The 15,274-nt window shown below is 64.2% G+C and overlaps 4 pseudogenes; all 4 read left to right on the forward strand.

The window, feature by feature from the left end:
- The first annotated feature begins 2,271 nt into the window (after nucleotides 1-2,271).
- LOC142876022 (uncharacterized) lies at nucleotides 2,272-2,390 on the forward strand (annotated as a pseudogene).
- A 3,440-nt stretch (nucleotides 2,391-5,830) lies between these two features.
- On the forward strand, nucleotides 5,831-5,950 carry LOC142876248 (uncharacterized; annotated as a pseudogene).
- Nucleotides 5,951-9,394: 3,444 nt separating this feature from the next.
- On the forward strand, nucleotides 9,395-9,513 carry LOC142876186 (uncharacterized; annotated as a pseudogene).
- A 3,457-nt stretch (nucleotides 9,514-12,970) lies between these two features.
- LOC142875878 (uncharacterized) lies at nucleotides 12,971-13,089 on the forward strand (annotated as a pseudogene).
- Nucleotides 13,090-15,274: the final 2,185 nt, after the last annotated feature.

Below are 15,274 nucleotides of genomic sequence, written 5' to 3' on the forward strand. Positions count from 1 at the left end.
CTCTGCCCCTGCCTGACATGCTCCTTCCCGCCCGGCCTCTCACCGTCCTCGGCCCCTGCCTGACCGGCTCCTCCGTCGCCTGGGCCTTCCAAGGGCTTGGTGTGGAGGCTGCTTCCAGGAAGCCCTCCAGAAACCCGGCAGCAGGGTGGCCGCAGCAGTCTCCAGCAGCCTTCCCTAAGTCGAGTGCGGGGGACGTGCCCCCGCTGTGCCGCGGGGGGCCCAGCCTGGTGTCTTCCCTGATGCCCTGCGGCTGCCGGCTGGGGCTGCCGCTCCCCGCGAGGGGAGAGCCGCGGAGGTGGGGACCGCCTCCTGATGGGGACGTACGTACACGCAGCTCTCCACGTCGGATCCCGGGGCTCTCTGTCCTGCCCGAAGGCCCAGCGGGCCTGCGGGTCCTTAGAGTGGCAAAAACATCTGAAAGCTGAGACTGAGGGTCCGGTGGGTGTCTGCACTTTTGTGCTGGGCACCCCAGGGAGGCCCGGGGGCTGGCTGGACAACGTGGTCTGCTGGGCGGGGGGGGGTTGGAGGAGCAACTGATGCCCTTCGCACCTTGGGTAGCAAGAGTCTGAGGTGTCTCTGAGCCCTGTGCCATGTCCGGGGGGGGGGCACGGGGGGGGGGAGGAGGAGGAGGAGGAGGAGGTGGGAAGGGCCGGGGCCTGCAGTCCTGTTCCCGGGGTGGCACGGCAAGTGGCTTCTTCCACAGGCTGCTTGGCCTGGGCTCCCTGCACCTGGGCCTTTGGGGGACTGGCCCTGTGCTTGCCAACACTTCCTGCAGGGACCCAGAGCTGGGAGGTGGCATCTCTCAGCCCTGGGTCGGGCAGAGCCCCAGCGGGCCATGCCCACAACCTCTCTCAGCACCGGTCCCCCAGAAGGCTCCTTTGGGACCAGGATTCTCTTGCGGTGACTCTTTAAGGTCTGGCCCCTGGATGGAGGGGCACCAGGAGTAGAGGAGCAGGAAGGGGAAGGGGGTGGCCATGCGAGGGGACACTTTGAGGCCAAGTCCCAGCTTCAGCCTGATCCTCCTGGGAACCCCGCTCTGAGACAAGGAGCCGGGCTTCGCATTCCCACAGCAGCCAGTCGTGGGCTGAGGACACCTGGGGCCTTGGGAACTCCCTGGCTTCTCCTTGGTTTAACATCTAGAGCTGCTTGTGAATCGGGCCGCCACACACACCCGAGTGCAGGTGTCTTCCGCACAGACTGCGGGCCTCGCTCTTCTGAACGCCGCTAGCTCGCCACCCACCCACGGGTGAACCTGGTCAGGGTGCTTTCTCTCGGGGGCAGACTCTTTTCCGGGCGGGCTACCGGTGTCTCTGTTTGCTCGTTTCTTTCTTCCATTTCGGGAAAGGCTTCCTTGCTGGGTGTGGAAATCTCCTATGCCTTCCCTCGCCTATTCTGTCAGCTTTCAAATTCTCTTTCAGTTGCCACCCTCACAGATGGATTAGGAAACTCTTTCCGGTGCACTCATTAGTGAAATGACCTCAATGAAGCTGGAATCCAATATCTAATGGCCGATTTTTAGCGAGTCCACACGCCAGGGTGGTCGGGGTCCAATGCAGCCCCGGCCAGGCCCAGGCCCCTTGGACCGGGCCACAGGAGGACACAGAGGAGGGTCCCGGCCCCCACGAAGCGGTGCCGGCGGTTCTCCACGGGCTTGGGCGTTTTCCAGAGGTAGGAGATGGAGGGGACTGATTTCTTCAGCGCCCCACAAACCACGCCACCCCACCCCACCCATGGGACACATCCCCAGAGAGAGACGCCCCATACACTGGCTCCCCTCCCCCTTGCGCTGTGCCCCAGCCCTGGCCCGGGGGAATAGGCGGCAGCCCACCCACAGGGCGAGGGGGGGCACAGCTGAAAGGGGTTGTGGGGGAGGGCGGCCCCTGGCTGGGGTCAAAGGGCGCGCGCGTGCGCAGTCAGCGTCAGCGGCGGCGACGCGCTGGGGGTGGGCAGCGGGTAGGTGAAGGAGGCCGGGCGAGGAGACGAGGGGGGCTGGGAGGGCTCCACCTTGGCGAGTCCAGCCGTGGAGGCGCATCTTGTGTGAGTGTGAGTGAGTGTGAGTGTGTGTGTGTGTGTATAGAGAGACAGCCCCCCGCCCCGCCCCGCCCATCACCCCCGTCCCTGGGAGCCCACGGGACCCGGCCGGCGAACTCAACAGGCCCGGCCCGGCGCGGGGCCTGGGGCGGGAGGCGGCGGCGGCGGCGGCGGCGGCGGCGGCGGGAAAGCGCAGAGAGGCTCGGCTTCTTGAGCGGGGCAGGGGCGCCCTCCGCCGCCGTCTAGGGCCACACCACCCTGAACGCCCCCGATCTCGTGTGGTCTCGGAAGCTAAGCAGGGTCGGGCCCGGTCAGTACTTGGATGGGAGACCGCCTGGGAATACCGGGGGCCACAGGCTGCTTCTTTTTTTTTTTTTTTTTTGCCTCTTGTTCTGTCCCCTTTCTGGGAGCGCGGCGGCGGCCCGGGGTGGGGGTGACCCCAACCCTCAGCGCCCGCCGCGCTGCCTGGCGCCCCAGCCCGCACCGTGGGGCCTCCTCTTGTCCCAAGCCGCGACACCGCCGCCACGCGGCAGCATGCGTGGCATCTGGACTGTCAGGTCTCAGACCAAAGGTCTGCTCTGTGGGAACCGACACGCTGGAGAAAACCTTGAGAGTCTGAGAGGGGAGGGAGTTCCAGAAGAAGGCCAGGATGTCATTTTGAGGGAGTATGTGACCAGAACTCGTCCCGTTGCTTTTGGGGGTTCTATGGGCTCCACGCAGGAATCTTTGGTGGTGGCACCTGATGTTGGGGGATCCGGAGTCACACCCAGACCTGCTCCACAGGCCTCCTTTTACTTTTCTCTTCGGATTCATGATTTTTAAAAAGTGTCTCTTACCTCTATGATTGCATTTTCTTTTCTCTCTCTTTTCAAGCAGATGATGGGAGTACAAGTATTCAGGTGACATGTGTTGCCCGTGCACCCCTCCCCCCTGTGTTCTCATTCATATACCTCTCATGTTGTTCCAGCGTATTGTGGGGGTACCAGTGTTAAGGTCGGGTACAGTTGCCCTCTCCAAGCCTCCCCCCTGGGGTCAGAGCTTCAAGTGCGCCCATCCCCCAGTCGGTGCGCACCCACCCCATTCCTAATGGATGTGGATGCCCATCGCCTCCCCCCACCCGCCCGACACCCACCCGATGAAGGTGATTCCTCTCCGTCCACTTAGGTGTCCATCCGTTCATACCAATTTGCTGGTGAGCGCGCTCACGTGGTGCTCGTGTGTCCATTCTTGGGATACCTGGCTTACTGGAACGGGTTCCAGCTCTGGCCAGGAGAACACGAGAGGCGCCCTCTCACCGCTGCTCCTCACAGCCGAATGGCACTCCGTGGTGTCAACGCGCCACATTTTATTAATGCACTCCTGGATGGATGGGCACTCGGGTCGCTTCCACGTCTTTGCGATTGTGAATTGTGCCCTAACTGTCACTCTACCCCTTACCCAGCCCGTCTCCTCTGCCCCTGCCTGACGCACTCCTCCCCGGCCAGGCCCGTCACTGTCCTGGGCCCCCGCCTGACCGGCTCCTCCCCGCCCGGCCTGTCACCGTCCTCTGCCCCTGCCTGACATGCTCCTTCCCGCCCGGCCTCTCACCGTCCTCGGCCCCTGCCTGACCGGCTCCTCCGTCGCCTGGGCCTTCCAAGGGCTTGGTGTGGAGGCTGCTTCCAGGAAGCCCTCCAGAAACCCGGCAGCAGGGTGGCCGCAGCAGTCTCCAGCAGCCTTCCCTAAGTCGAGTGCGGGGGACGTGCCCCCGCTGTGCCGCGGGGGGCCCAGCCTGGTGTCTTCCCTGATGCCCTGCGGCTGCCGGCTGGGGCTGCCGCTCCCCGCGAGGGGAGAGCCGCGGAGGTGGGGACCGCCTCCTGATGGGGACGTACGTACACGCAGCTCTCCACGTCGGATCCCGGGGCTCTCTGTCCTGCCCGAAGGCCCAGCGGGCCTGCGGGTCCTTAGAGTGGCAAAAACATCCGAAAGCTGAGACTGAGGGTCCGGTGGGTGTCTGCACTTTTGTGCTGGGCACCCCAGGGAGGCCCGGGGGCTGGCTGGACAACGTGGTCTGCTGGGCGGGGGGGGGGGGTTTGGAGGAGCAACTGATGCCCTTTGCACCTTGGGTAGCAAGAGTCTGAGGTGTCTCTGAGCCCTGTGCCATGTCCGGGGGGGGGCGCGGGGGGGGGAGGAGGAGGAGGAGGAGGAGGTGGGAAGGGCCGGGGCCTGCAGTCCTGTTCCCGGGGTGGCACGGCAAGTGGCTTCTTCCACAGGCTGCTTGGCCTGGGCTCCCTGTACCTGGGCCTTTGGGGGACTGGCCCTGTGCTTGCCAACACTTCCTGCAGGGACCCAGAGCTGGGAGGTGGCATCTCTCAGCCCTGGGTCGGGCAGAGCCCCAGCGGGCCATGCCCACAACCTCTCTCAGCACCGGTCCCCCAGAAGGCTCCTTTGGGACCAGGATTCTCTTGCGGTGACTCTTTAAGGTCTGGCCCCTGGATGGAGGGGCACCAGGAGTAGAGGAGCAGGAAGGGGAAGGGGGTGGCCATGCGAGGGGACACTTTGAGGCCAAGTCCCAGCTTCAGCCTGATCCTCCTGGGAACCCCGCTCTGAGACAAGGAGCCGGGCTTCGCATTCCCACAGCAGCCAGTCGTGGGCTGAGGACACCTGGGGCCTTGGGAACTCCCTGGCTTCTCCTTGGTTTAACATCTAGAGCTGCTTGTGAATCGGGCCGCCACACACACCCGAGTGCAGGTGTCTTCCGCACAGACTGCGGGCCTCGCTCTTCTGAACGCCGCTAGCTCGCCACCCACCCACGGGTGAACCTGGTCAGGGTGCTTTCTCTCGGGGGCAGACTCTTTTCCGGGCGGGCTACCGGTGTCTCTGTTTGCTCGTTTCTTTCTTCCATTTCGGGAAAGGCTTCCTTGCTGGGTGTGGAAATCTCCTATGCCTTCCCTCGCCTATTCTGTCAGCTTTCAAATTCTCTTTCAGTTGCCACCCTCACAGATGGATTAGGAAACTCTTTCCGGTGCACTCATTAGTGAAATGACCTCAATGAAGCTGGAATCCAATATCAAATGGCCGATTTTTAGCGAGTCCACACGCCAGGGTGGTCGGGGTCCAATGCAGCCCCGGCCAGGCCCAGGCCCCTTGGACCGGGCCACAGGAGGACACAGAGGAGGGTCCCGGCCCCCACGAAGCGGTGCCGGCGGTTCTCCAGGGGCTTGGGCGTTTTCCAGAGGTAGGAGATGGAGGGGACTGATTTCTTCAGCGCCCCACAAACCACGCCACCCCACCCCACCCATGGGACACATCCCCAGAGAGAGACGCCCCATACACTGGCTCCCCTCCCCCTTGCGCTGTGCCCCAGCCCTGGCCCGGGGGAATAGGCGGCAGCCCACCCACAGGGCGAGGGGGGGCACAGCTGAAAGGGGTTGTGGGGGAGGGCGGCCCCTGGCTGGGGTCAAAGGGCGCGCGCGTGCGCAGTCAGCGTCAGCGGCGGCGACGCGCTGGGGGTGGGCAGCGGGTAGGTGAAGGAGGCCGGGCGAGGAGACGAGGGGGGCTGGGAGGGCTCCACCTTGGCGAGTCCAGCCGTGGAGGCGCATCTTGTGTGAGTGTGAGTGAGTGTGAGTGTGTGTGTGTGTGTATAGAGAGACAGCCCCCCGCCCCGCCCCGCCCATCACCCCCGTCCCTGGGAGCCCACGGGACCCGGCCGGCGAGCTCAACAGGCCCGGCCCGGCGCGGGGCCTGGGGCGGGAGGCGGCGGCGGGGGGAAAGCGCAGAGAGGCTCGGCTTCTTGAGCGGGGCAGGGGCGCCCTCCGCCGCCGTCTAGGGCCACACCACCCTGAACGCCCCCCGATCTCGTCTGGTCTCGGAAGCTAAGCAGGGTCGGGCCCGGTCAGTACTTGGATGGGAGACCGCCTGGGAATACCGGGGGCCACAGGCTGCTTCTTTTTTTTTTTTTTTTTTTTGCCTCTTGTTCTGTCCCCTTTCTGGGAGCGCGGCGGCGGCCCGGGGTGGGGGTGACCCCAACCCTCAGCGCCCGCCGCGGTGCCTGGCGCCTCAGCCCGCACCGTGGGGCCTCCTCTTGTCCCAAGCCGCGACACCGCCGCCACGCGGCAGCATGCGTGGCATCTGGACTGTCAGGTCTCAGACCAAAGGTCTGCTCTGTGGGAACAGACACGCTGGAGAAAACCTTGAGAGTCTGAGAGGGGAGGGAGTTCCAGAAGAAGGCCAGGATGTCATTTTGAGGGAGTATGTGACCAGAACTCGTCCCGTTGCTTTTGGGGGTTCTATGGGCTCCACGCAGGAATCTTTGGTGGTGGCACCTGATGTTGGGGGATCCGGAGTCACACCCAGACCTGCTCCACAGGCCTCCTTTTACTTTTCTCTTCGGATTCATGATTTTTAAAAAGTGTCTCTTACCTCTATGATTGCATTTTCTTTTCTCTCTCTTTTCAAGCAGATGATGGGAGTACAAGTATTCAGGTGACATGTGTTGCCCGTGCACCCCTCCCCCCTGTGTTCTCATTCATATACCTCTCATGTTGTTCCAGCGTATTGTGGGGGTACCAGTGTTAAGGTCGGGTACAGTTGCCCTCTCCAAGCCTCCCCCCTGGGGTCAGAGCTTCAAGTGCGCCCATCCCCCAGTCGGTGCGCACCCACCCCATTCCTAATGGATGTGGATGCCCATCGCCTCCCCCCACCCGCCCGACACCCACCCGATGAAGGTGATTCCTCTCCGTCCACTTAGGTGTCCATCCGTTCGTACCAATTTGCTGGTGAGCGCGCTCACGTGGTGCTCGTGTGTCCATTCTTGGGATACCTGGCTTACTGGAACGGGTTCCAGCTCTGGCCAGGAGAACACGAGAGGCGCCCTCTCACCGCTGCTCCTCACAGCCGAATGGCACTCCGTGGTGTCCACGCGCCACATTTTATTAATGCACTCCTGGATGGATGGGCACTCGGGTCGCTTCCACGTCTTTGCGATTGTGAATTGTGCCCTAACTGTCACCCTACCCCTTACCCAGCCCGTCTCCTCTGCCCCTGCCTGACGCACTCCTCCCCGGCCAGGCCCGTCACTGTCCTGGGCCCCCGCCTGACCGGCTCCTCCCCGCCCGGCCTGTCACCGTCCTCTGCCCCTGCCTGACATGCTCCTTCCCGCCCGGCCTCTCACCGTCCTCGGCCCCTGCCTGACCGGCTCCTCCGTCGCCTGGGCCTTCCAAGGGCTTGGTGTGGAGGCTGCTTCCAGGAAGCCCTCCAGAAACCCGGCAGCAGGGTGGCCGCAGCAGTCTCCAGCAGCCTTCCCTAAGTCGAGTGCGGGGGACGTGCCCCCGCTGTGCCGCGGGGGGCCCAGCCTGGTGTCTTCCCTGATGCCCTGCGGCTGCCGGCTGGGGCTGCCGCTCCCCGCGAGGGGAGAGCCGCGGAGGTGGGGACCGCCTCCTGATGGGGACGTACGTACACGCAGCTCTCCACGTCGGATCCCGGGGCTCTCTGTCCTGCCCGAAGGCCCAGCGGGCCTGCGGGTCCTTAGAGTGGCAAAAACATCCGAAAGCTGAGACTGAGGGTCCGGTGGGTGTCTGCACTTTTGTGCTGGGCACCCCAGGGAGGCCCGGGGGCTGGCTGGACAACGTGGTCTGCTGGGCGGGGGGGGTTGGAGGAGCAACTGATGCCCTTCGCACCTTGGGTAGCAAGAGTCTGAGGTGTCTCTGAGCCCTGTGCCATGTCCGGGGGCGGGGCGCGGGGGGGGGAGGAGGAGGAGGAGGAGGAGGTGGGAAGGGCCGGGGCCTGCAGTCCTGTTCCCGGGGTGGCACGGCAAGTGGCTTCTTCCACAGGCTGCTTGGCCTGGGCTCCCTGCACCTGGGCCTTTGGGGGACTGGCCCTGTGCTTGCCAACACTTCCTGCAGGGACCCAGAGCTGGGAGGTGGCATCTCTCAGCCCTGGGTCGGGCAGAGCCCCAGCGGGCCATGCCCACAACCTCTCTCAGCACCGGTCCCCCAGAAGGCTCCTTTGGGACCAGGATTCTCTTGCGGTGACTCTTTAAGGTCTGGCCCCTGGATGGAGGGGCACCAGGAGTAGAGGAGCAGGAAGGGGAAGGGGGTGGCCATGCGAGGGGACACTTTGAGGCCAAGTCCCAGCTTCAGCCTGATCCTCCTGGGAACCCCGCTCTGAGACAAGGAGCCGGGCTTCGCATTCCCACAGCAGCCAGTCGTGGGCTGAGGACACCTGGGGCCTTGGGAACTCCCTGGCTTCTCCTTGGTTTAACATCTAGAGCTGCTTGTGAATCGGGCCGCCACACACACCCGAGTGCAGGTGTCTTCCGCACAGACTGCGGGCCTCGCTCTTCTGAACGCCGCTAGCTCGCCACCCACCCACGGGTGAACCTGGTCAGGGTGCTTTCTCTCGGGGGCAGACTCTTTTCCGGGCGGGCTACCGGTGTCTCTGTTTGCTCGTTTCTTTCTTCCATTTCGGGAAAGGCTTCCTTGCTGGGTGTGGAAATCTCCTATGCCTTCCCTCGCCTATTCTGTCAGCTTTCAAATTCTCTTTCAGTTGCCACCCTCACAGATGGATTAGGAAACTCTTTCCGGTGCACTCATTAGTGAAATGACCTCAATGAAGCTGGAATCCAATATCTAATGGCCGATTTTTAGCGAGTCCACACGCCAGGGTGGTCGGGGTCCAATGCAGCCCCGGCCAGGCCCAGGCCCCTTGGACCGGGCCACAGGAGGACACAGAGGAGGGTCCCGGCCCCCACGAAGCGGTGCCGGCGGTTCTCCACGGGCTTGGGCGTTTTCCAGAGGTAGGAGATGGAGGGGACTGATTTCTTCAGCGCCCCACAAACCACGCCACCCCACCCCACCCATGGGACACATCCCCAGAGAGAGACGCCCCATACACTGGCTCCCCTCCCCCTTGCGCTGTGCCCCAGCCCTGGCCCGGGGGAATAGGCGGCAGCCCACCCACAGGGCGAGGGGGGGCACAGCTGAAAGGGGTTGTGGGGGAGGGCGGCCCCTGGCTGGGGTCAAAGGGCGCGCGCGTGCGCAGTCAGCGTCAGCGGCGGCGACGCGCTGGGGGTGGGCAGCGGGTAGGTGAAGGAGGCCGGGCGAGGAGACGAGGGGGGCTGGGAGGGCTCCACCTTGGCGAGTCCAGCCGTGGAGGCGCATCTTGTGTGAGTGTGAGTGAGTGTGAGTGTGTGTGTGTGTGTATAGAGAGACAGCCCCCCGCCCCGCCCCGCCCATCACCCCCGTCCCTGGGAGCCCACGGGACCCGGCCGGCGAACTCAACAGGCCCGGCCTGGCGCGGGGCCTGGGGCGGGAGGCGGCGGCGGCGGCGGCGGGAAAGCGCAGAGAGGCTCGGCTTCTTGAGCGGGGCAGGGGCGCCCTCCGCCGCCGTCTAGGGCCACACCACCCTGAACGCCCCCGATCTCGTCTGGTCTCGGAAGCTAAGCAGGGTCGGGCCCGGTCAGTACTTGGATGGGAGACTGCCTGGGAATACCGGGGGCCACAGGCTGCTTCTTTTTTTTTTTTTTTTTTTTTGCCTCTTGTTCTGTCCCCTTTCTGGGAGCGCGGCGGCGGCCCGGGGTGGGGGTGACCCCAACCCTCAGCGCCCGCCGCGCTGCCTGGCGCCTCAGCCCGCACCGTGGGGCCTCCTCTTGTCCCAAGCCGCGACACCGCCGCCACGCGGCAGCATGCGTGGCATCTGCACTGTCAGGTCTCAGACCAAAGGTCTGCTCTGTGGGAACAGACACGCTGGAGAAAACCTTGAGAGTCTGAGAGGGGAGGGAGTTCCAGAAGAAGGCCAGGATGTCATTTTGAGGGAGTATGTGACCAGAACTCGTCCCGTTGCTTTTGGGGGTTCTATGGGCTCCACGCAGGAATCTTTGGTGGTGGCACCTGATGTTGGGGGATCCGGAGTCACACCCAGACCTGCTCCACAGGCCTCCTTTTACTTTTCTCTTCGGATTCATGATTTTTAAAAAGTGTCTCTTACCTCTATGATTGCATTTTCTTTTCTCTCTCTTTTCAAGCAGATGATGGGAGTACAAGTATTCAGGTGACATGTGTTGCCCGTGCACCCCTCCCCCCTGTGTTCTCATTCATATACCTCTCATGTTGTTCCAGCGTATTGTGGGGGTACCAGTGTTAAGGTCGGGTACAGTTGCCCTCTCCAAGCCTCCCCCCTGGGGTCAGAGCTTCAAGTGCGCCCATCCCCCAGTCGGTGCGCACCCACCCCATTCCTAATGGATGTAGATGCCCATCGCCTCCCCCCACCCGCCCGACACCCACCCGATGAAGGTGATTCCTCTCCGTCCACTTAGGTGTCCATCCGTTCGTACCAATTTGCTGGTGAGCGCGCTCACGTGGTGCTCGTGTGTCCATTCTTGGGATACCTGGCTTACTGGAACGGGTTCCAGCTCTGGCCAGGAGAACACGAGAGGCGCCCTCTCACCGCTGCTCCTCACAGCCGAATGGCACTCCGTGGTGTCCACGCGCCACATTTTATTAATGCACTCCTGGATGGATGGGCACTCGGGTCGCTTCCACGTCTTTGCGATTGTGAATTGTGCCCTAACTGTCACTCTACCCCTTACCCAGCCCGTCTCCTCTGCCCCTGCCTGACGCACTCCTCCCCGGCCAGGCCCGTCACTGTCCTGGGCCCCCGCCTGACCGGCTCCTCCCCGCCCGGCCTGTCACCGTCCTCTGCCCCTGCCTGACATGCTCCTTCCCGCCCGGCCTCTCACCGTCCTCGGCCCCTGCCTGACCGGCTCCTCCGTCGCCTGGGCCTTCCAAGGGCTTGGTGTGGAGGCTGCTTCCAGGAAGCCCTCCAGAAACCCGGCAGCAGGGTGGCCGCAGCAGTCTCCAGCAGCCTTCCCTAAGTCGAGTGCGGGGGACGTGCCCCCGCTGTGCCGCGGGGGGCCCAGCCTGGTGTCTTCCCTGATGCCCTGTGGCTGCCGGCTGGGGCTGCCGCTCCCCGCGAGGGGAGAGCCGCGGAGGTGGGGACCGCCTCCTGATGGGGACGTACGTACACGCAGCTCTCCACGTCGGATCCCGGGGCTCTCTGTCCTGCCCGAAGGCCCAGCGGGCCTGCGGGTCCTTAGAGTGGCAAAAACATCTGAAAGCTGAGACTGAGGGTCCGGTGGGTGTCTGCACTTTTGTGCTGGGCACCCCAGGGAGGCCCGGGGGCTGGCTGGACAACGTGGTCTGCTGGGCGGGGGGGGGTTGGAGGAGCAACTGATGCCCTTCGCACCTTGGGTAGCAAGAGTCTGAGGTGTCTCTGAGCCCTGTGCCATGTCCGGGGGGGGGCGCGGGGGGGGGAGGAGGAGGAGGAGGAGGAGGTGGGAAGGGCCGGGGCCTGCAGTCCTGTTCCCGGGGTGGCACGGCAAGTGGCTTCTTCCACAGGCTGCTTGGCCTGGGCTCCCTGCACCTGGGCCTTTGGGGGACTGGCCCTGTGCTTGCCAACACTTCCTGCAGGGACCCAGAGCTGGGAGGTGGCATCTCTCAGCCCTGGGTCGGGCAGAGCCCCAGCGGGCCATGCCCACAACCTCTCTCAGCACCGGTCCCCCAGAAGGCTCCTTTGGGACCAGGATTCTCTTGCGGTGACTCTTTAAGGTCTGGCCCCTGGATGGAGGGGCACCAGGAGTAGAGGAGCAGGAAGGGGAAGGGGGTGGCCATGCGAGGGGACACTTTGAGGCCAAGTCCCAGCTTCAGCCTGATCCTCCTGGGAACCCCGCTCTGAGACAAGGAGCCGGGCTTCGCATTCCCACAGCAGCCAGTCGTGGGCTGAGGACACCTGGGGCCTTGGGAACTCCCTGGCTTCTCCTTGGTTTAACATCTAGAGCTGCTTGTGAATCGGGCCGCCACACACACCCGAGTGCAGGTGTCTTCCGCACAGACTGCGGGCCTCGCTCTTCTGAACGCCGCTAGCTCGCCACCCACCCACGGGTGAACCTGGTCAGGGTGCTTTCTCTCGGGGGCAGACTCTTTTCCGGGCGGGCTACCGGTGTCTCTGTTTGCTCGTTTCTTTCTTCCATTTCGGGAAAGGCTTCCTTGCTGGGTGTGGAAATCTCCTATGCCTTCCCTCGCCTATTCTGTCAGCTTTCAAATTCTCTTTCAGTTGCCACCCTCACAGATGGATTAGGAAACTCTTTCCGGTGCACTCATTAGTGAAATGACCTCAATGAAGCTGGAATCCAATATCTAATGGCCGATTTTTAGCGAGTCCACACGCCAGGGTGGTCGGGGTCCAATGCAGCCCCGGCCAGGCCCAGGCCCCTTGGACCGGGCCACAGGAGGACACAGAGGAGGGTCCCGGCCCCCACGAAGCGGTGCCGGCGGTTCTCCACGGGCTTGGGCGTTTTCCAGAGGTAGGAGATGGAGGGGACTGATTTCTTCAGCGCCCCACAAACCACGCCACCCCACCCCACCCATGGGACACATCCCCAGAGAGAGACGCCCCATACACTGGCTCCCCTCCCCCTTGCGCTGTGCCCCAGCCCTGGCCCGGGGGAATAGGCGGCAGCCCACCCACAGGGCGAGGGGGGGCACAGCTGAAAGGGGTTGTGGGGGAGGGCGGCCCCTGGCTGGGGTCAAAGGGCGCGCGCGTGCGCAGTCAGCGTCAGCGGCGGCGACGCGCTGGGGGTGGGCAGCGGGTAGGTGAAGGAGGCCGGGCGAGGAGACGAGGGGGGCTGGGAGGGCTCCACCTTGGCGAGTCCAGCCGTGGAGGCGCATCTTGTGTGAGTGTGAGTGAGTGTGAGTGTGTGTGTGTGTGTATAGAGAGACAGCCCCCCGCCCCGCCCCGCCCATCACCCCCGTCCCTGGGAGCCCACGGGACCCGGCCGGCGAACTCAACAGGCCCGGCCCGGCGCGGGGCCTGGGGCGGGAGGCGGCGGCGGCGGCGGCGGCGGCGGCGGCGGGAAAGCGCAGAGAGGCTCGGCTTCTTGAGCGGGGCAGGGGCGCCCTCCGCCGCCGTCTAGGGCCACACCACCCTGAACGCCCCCGATCTCGTCTGGTCTCGGAAGCTAAGCAGGGTCGGGCCCGGTCAGTACTTGGATGGGAGACCGCCTGGGAATACCGGGGGCCACAGGCTGCTTCTTTTTTTTTTTTTTTTTTGCCTCTTGTTCTGTCCCCTTTCTGGGAGCGCGGCGGCGGCCCGGGGTGGGGGTGACCCCAACCCTCAGCGCCCGCCGCGCTGCCTGGCGCCCCAGCCCGCACCGTGGGGCCTCCTCTTGTCCCAAGCCGCGACACCGCCGCCACGCGGCAGCATGCGTGGCATCTGGACTGTCAGGTCTCAGACCAAAGGTCTGCTCTGTGGGAACCGACACGCTGGAGAAAACCTTGAGAGTCTGAGAGGGGAGGGAGTTCCAGAAGAAGGCCAGGATGTCATTTTGAGGGAGTATGTGACCAGAACTCGTCCCGTTGCTTTTGGGGGTTCTATGGGCTCCACGCAGGAATCTTTGGTGGTGGCACCTGATGTTGGGGGATCCGGAGTCACACCCAGACCTGCTCCACAGGCCTCCTTTTACTTTTCTCTTCGGATTCATGATTTTTAAAAAGTGTCTCTTACCTCTATGATTGCATTTTCTTTTCTCTCTCTTTTCAAGCAGATGATGGGAGTACAAGTATTCAGGTGACATGTGTTGCCCGTGCACCCCTCCCCCCTGTGTTCTCATTCATATACCTCTCATGTTGTTCCAGCGTATTGTGGGGGTACCAGTGTTAAGGTCGGGTACAGTTGCCCTCTCCAAGCCTCCCCCCTGGGGTCAGAGCTTCAAGTGCGCCCATCCCCCAGTCGGTGCGCACCCACCCCATTCCTAATGGATGTGGATGCCCATCGCCTCCCCCCACCCGCCCGACACCCACCCGATGAAGGTGATTCCTCTCCGTCCACTTAGGTGTCCATCCGTTCGTACCAATTTGCTGGTGAGCGCGCTCACGTGGTGCTCGTGTGTCCATTCTTGGGATACCTGGCTTACTGGAACGGGTTCCAGCTCTGGCCAGGAGAACACGAGAGGCGCCCTCTCACCGCTGCTCCTCACAGCCGAATGGCACTCCGTGGTGTCCACGCGCCACATTTTATTAATGCACTCCTGGATGGATGGGCACTCGGGTCGCTTCCACGTCTTTGCGATTGTGAATTGTGCCCTAACTGTCACCCTACCCCTTACCCAGCCCGTCTCCTCTGCCCCTGCCTGACGCACTCCTCCCCGGCCAGGCCCGTCACTGTCCTGGGCCCCCGCCTGACCGGCTCCTCCCCGCCCGGCCTGTCACCGTCCTCTGCCCCTGCCTGACATGCTCCTTCCCGCCCGGCCTCTCACCGTCCTCGGCCCCTGCCTGACCGGCTCCTCCGTCGCCTGGGCCTTCCAAGGGCTTGGTGTGGAGGCTGCTTCCAGGAAGCCCTCCAGAAACCCGGCAGCAGGGTGGCCGCAGCAGTCTCCAGCAGCCTTCCCTAAGTCGAGTGCGGGGGACGTGCCCCCGCTGTGCCGCGGGGGGCCCAGCCTGGTGTCTTCCCTGATGCCCTGCGGCTGCCGGCTGGGGCTGCCGCTCCCCGCGAGGGGAGAGCCGCGGAGGTGGGGACCGCCTCCTGATGGGGACGTACGTACACGCAGCTCTCCACGTCGGATCCCGGGGCTCTCTGTCCTGCCCGAAGGCCCAGCGGGCCTGCGGGTCCTTAGAGTGGCAAAAACATCCGAAAGCTGAGACTGAGGGTCCGGTGGGTGTCTGCACTTTTGTGCTGGGCACCCCAGGGAGGCCCGGGGGCTGGCTGGACAACGTGGTCTGCTGGGCGGGGGGGGTTGGAGGAGCAACTGATGCCCTTCGCACCTTGGGTAGCAAGAGTCTGAGGTGTCTCTGAGCCCTGTGCCATGTCCGGGGGCGGGGCGCGGGGGGGGGAGGAGGAGGAGGAGGAGGAGGTGGGAAGGGCCGGGGCCTGCAGTCCTGTTCCCGGGGTGGCACGGCAAGTGGCTTCTTCCACAGGCTGCTTGGCCTGGGCTCCCTGCACCTGGGCCTTTGGGGGACTGGCCCTGTGCTTGCCAACACTTCCTGCAGGGACCCAGAGCTGGGAGGTGGCATCTCTCAGCCCTGGGTCGGGCAGAGCCCCAGCGGGCCATGCCCACAACCTCTCTCAGCACCGGTCCCCCAGAAGGCTCCTTTGGGACCAGGATTCTCTTGCGGTGACTCTTTAAGGTCTGGCCCCTGGATGGAGGGGCACCAGGAGTAGAGGAGCAGGAAGGGGAAGGGGGTGGCCATGCGAGGGGACACTTTGAGGCCAAGTC

Source organism: Microcebus murinus, chromosome 14, assembly GCF_040939455.1.
Source record: "Microcebus murinus isolate Inina chromosome 14, M.murinus_Inina_mat1.0, whole genome shotgun sequence".
NCBI classification, from domain to species: Eukaryota; Metazoa; Chordata; class Mammalia; order Primates; family Cheirogaleidae; genus Microcebus; species Microcebus murinus.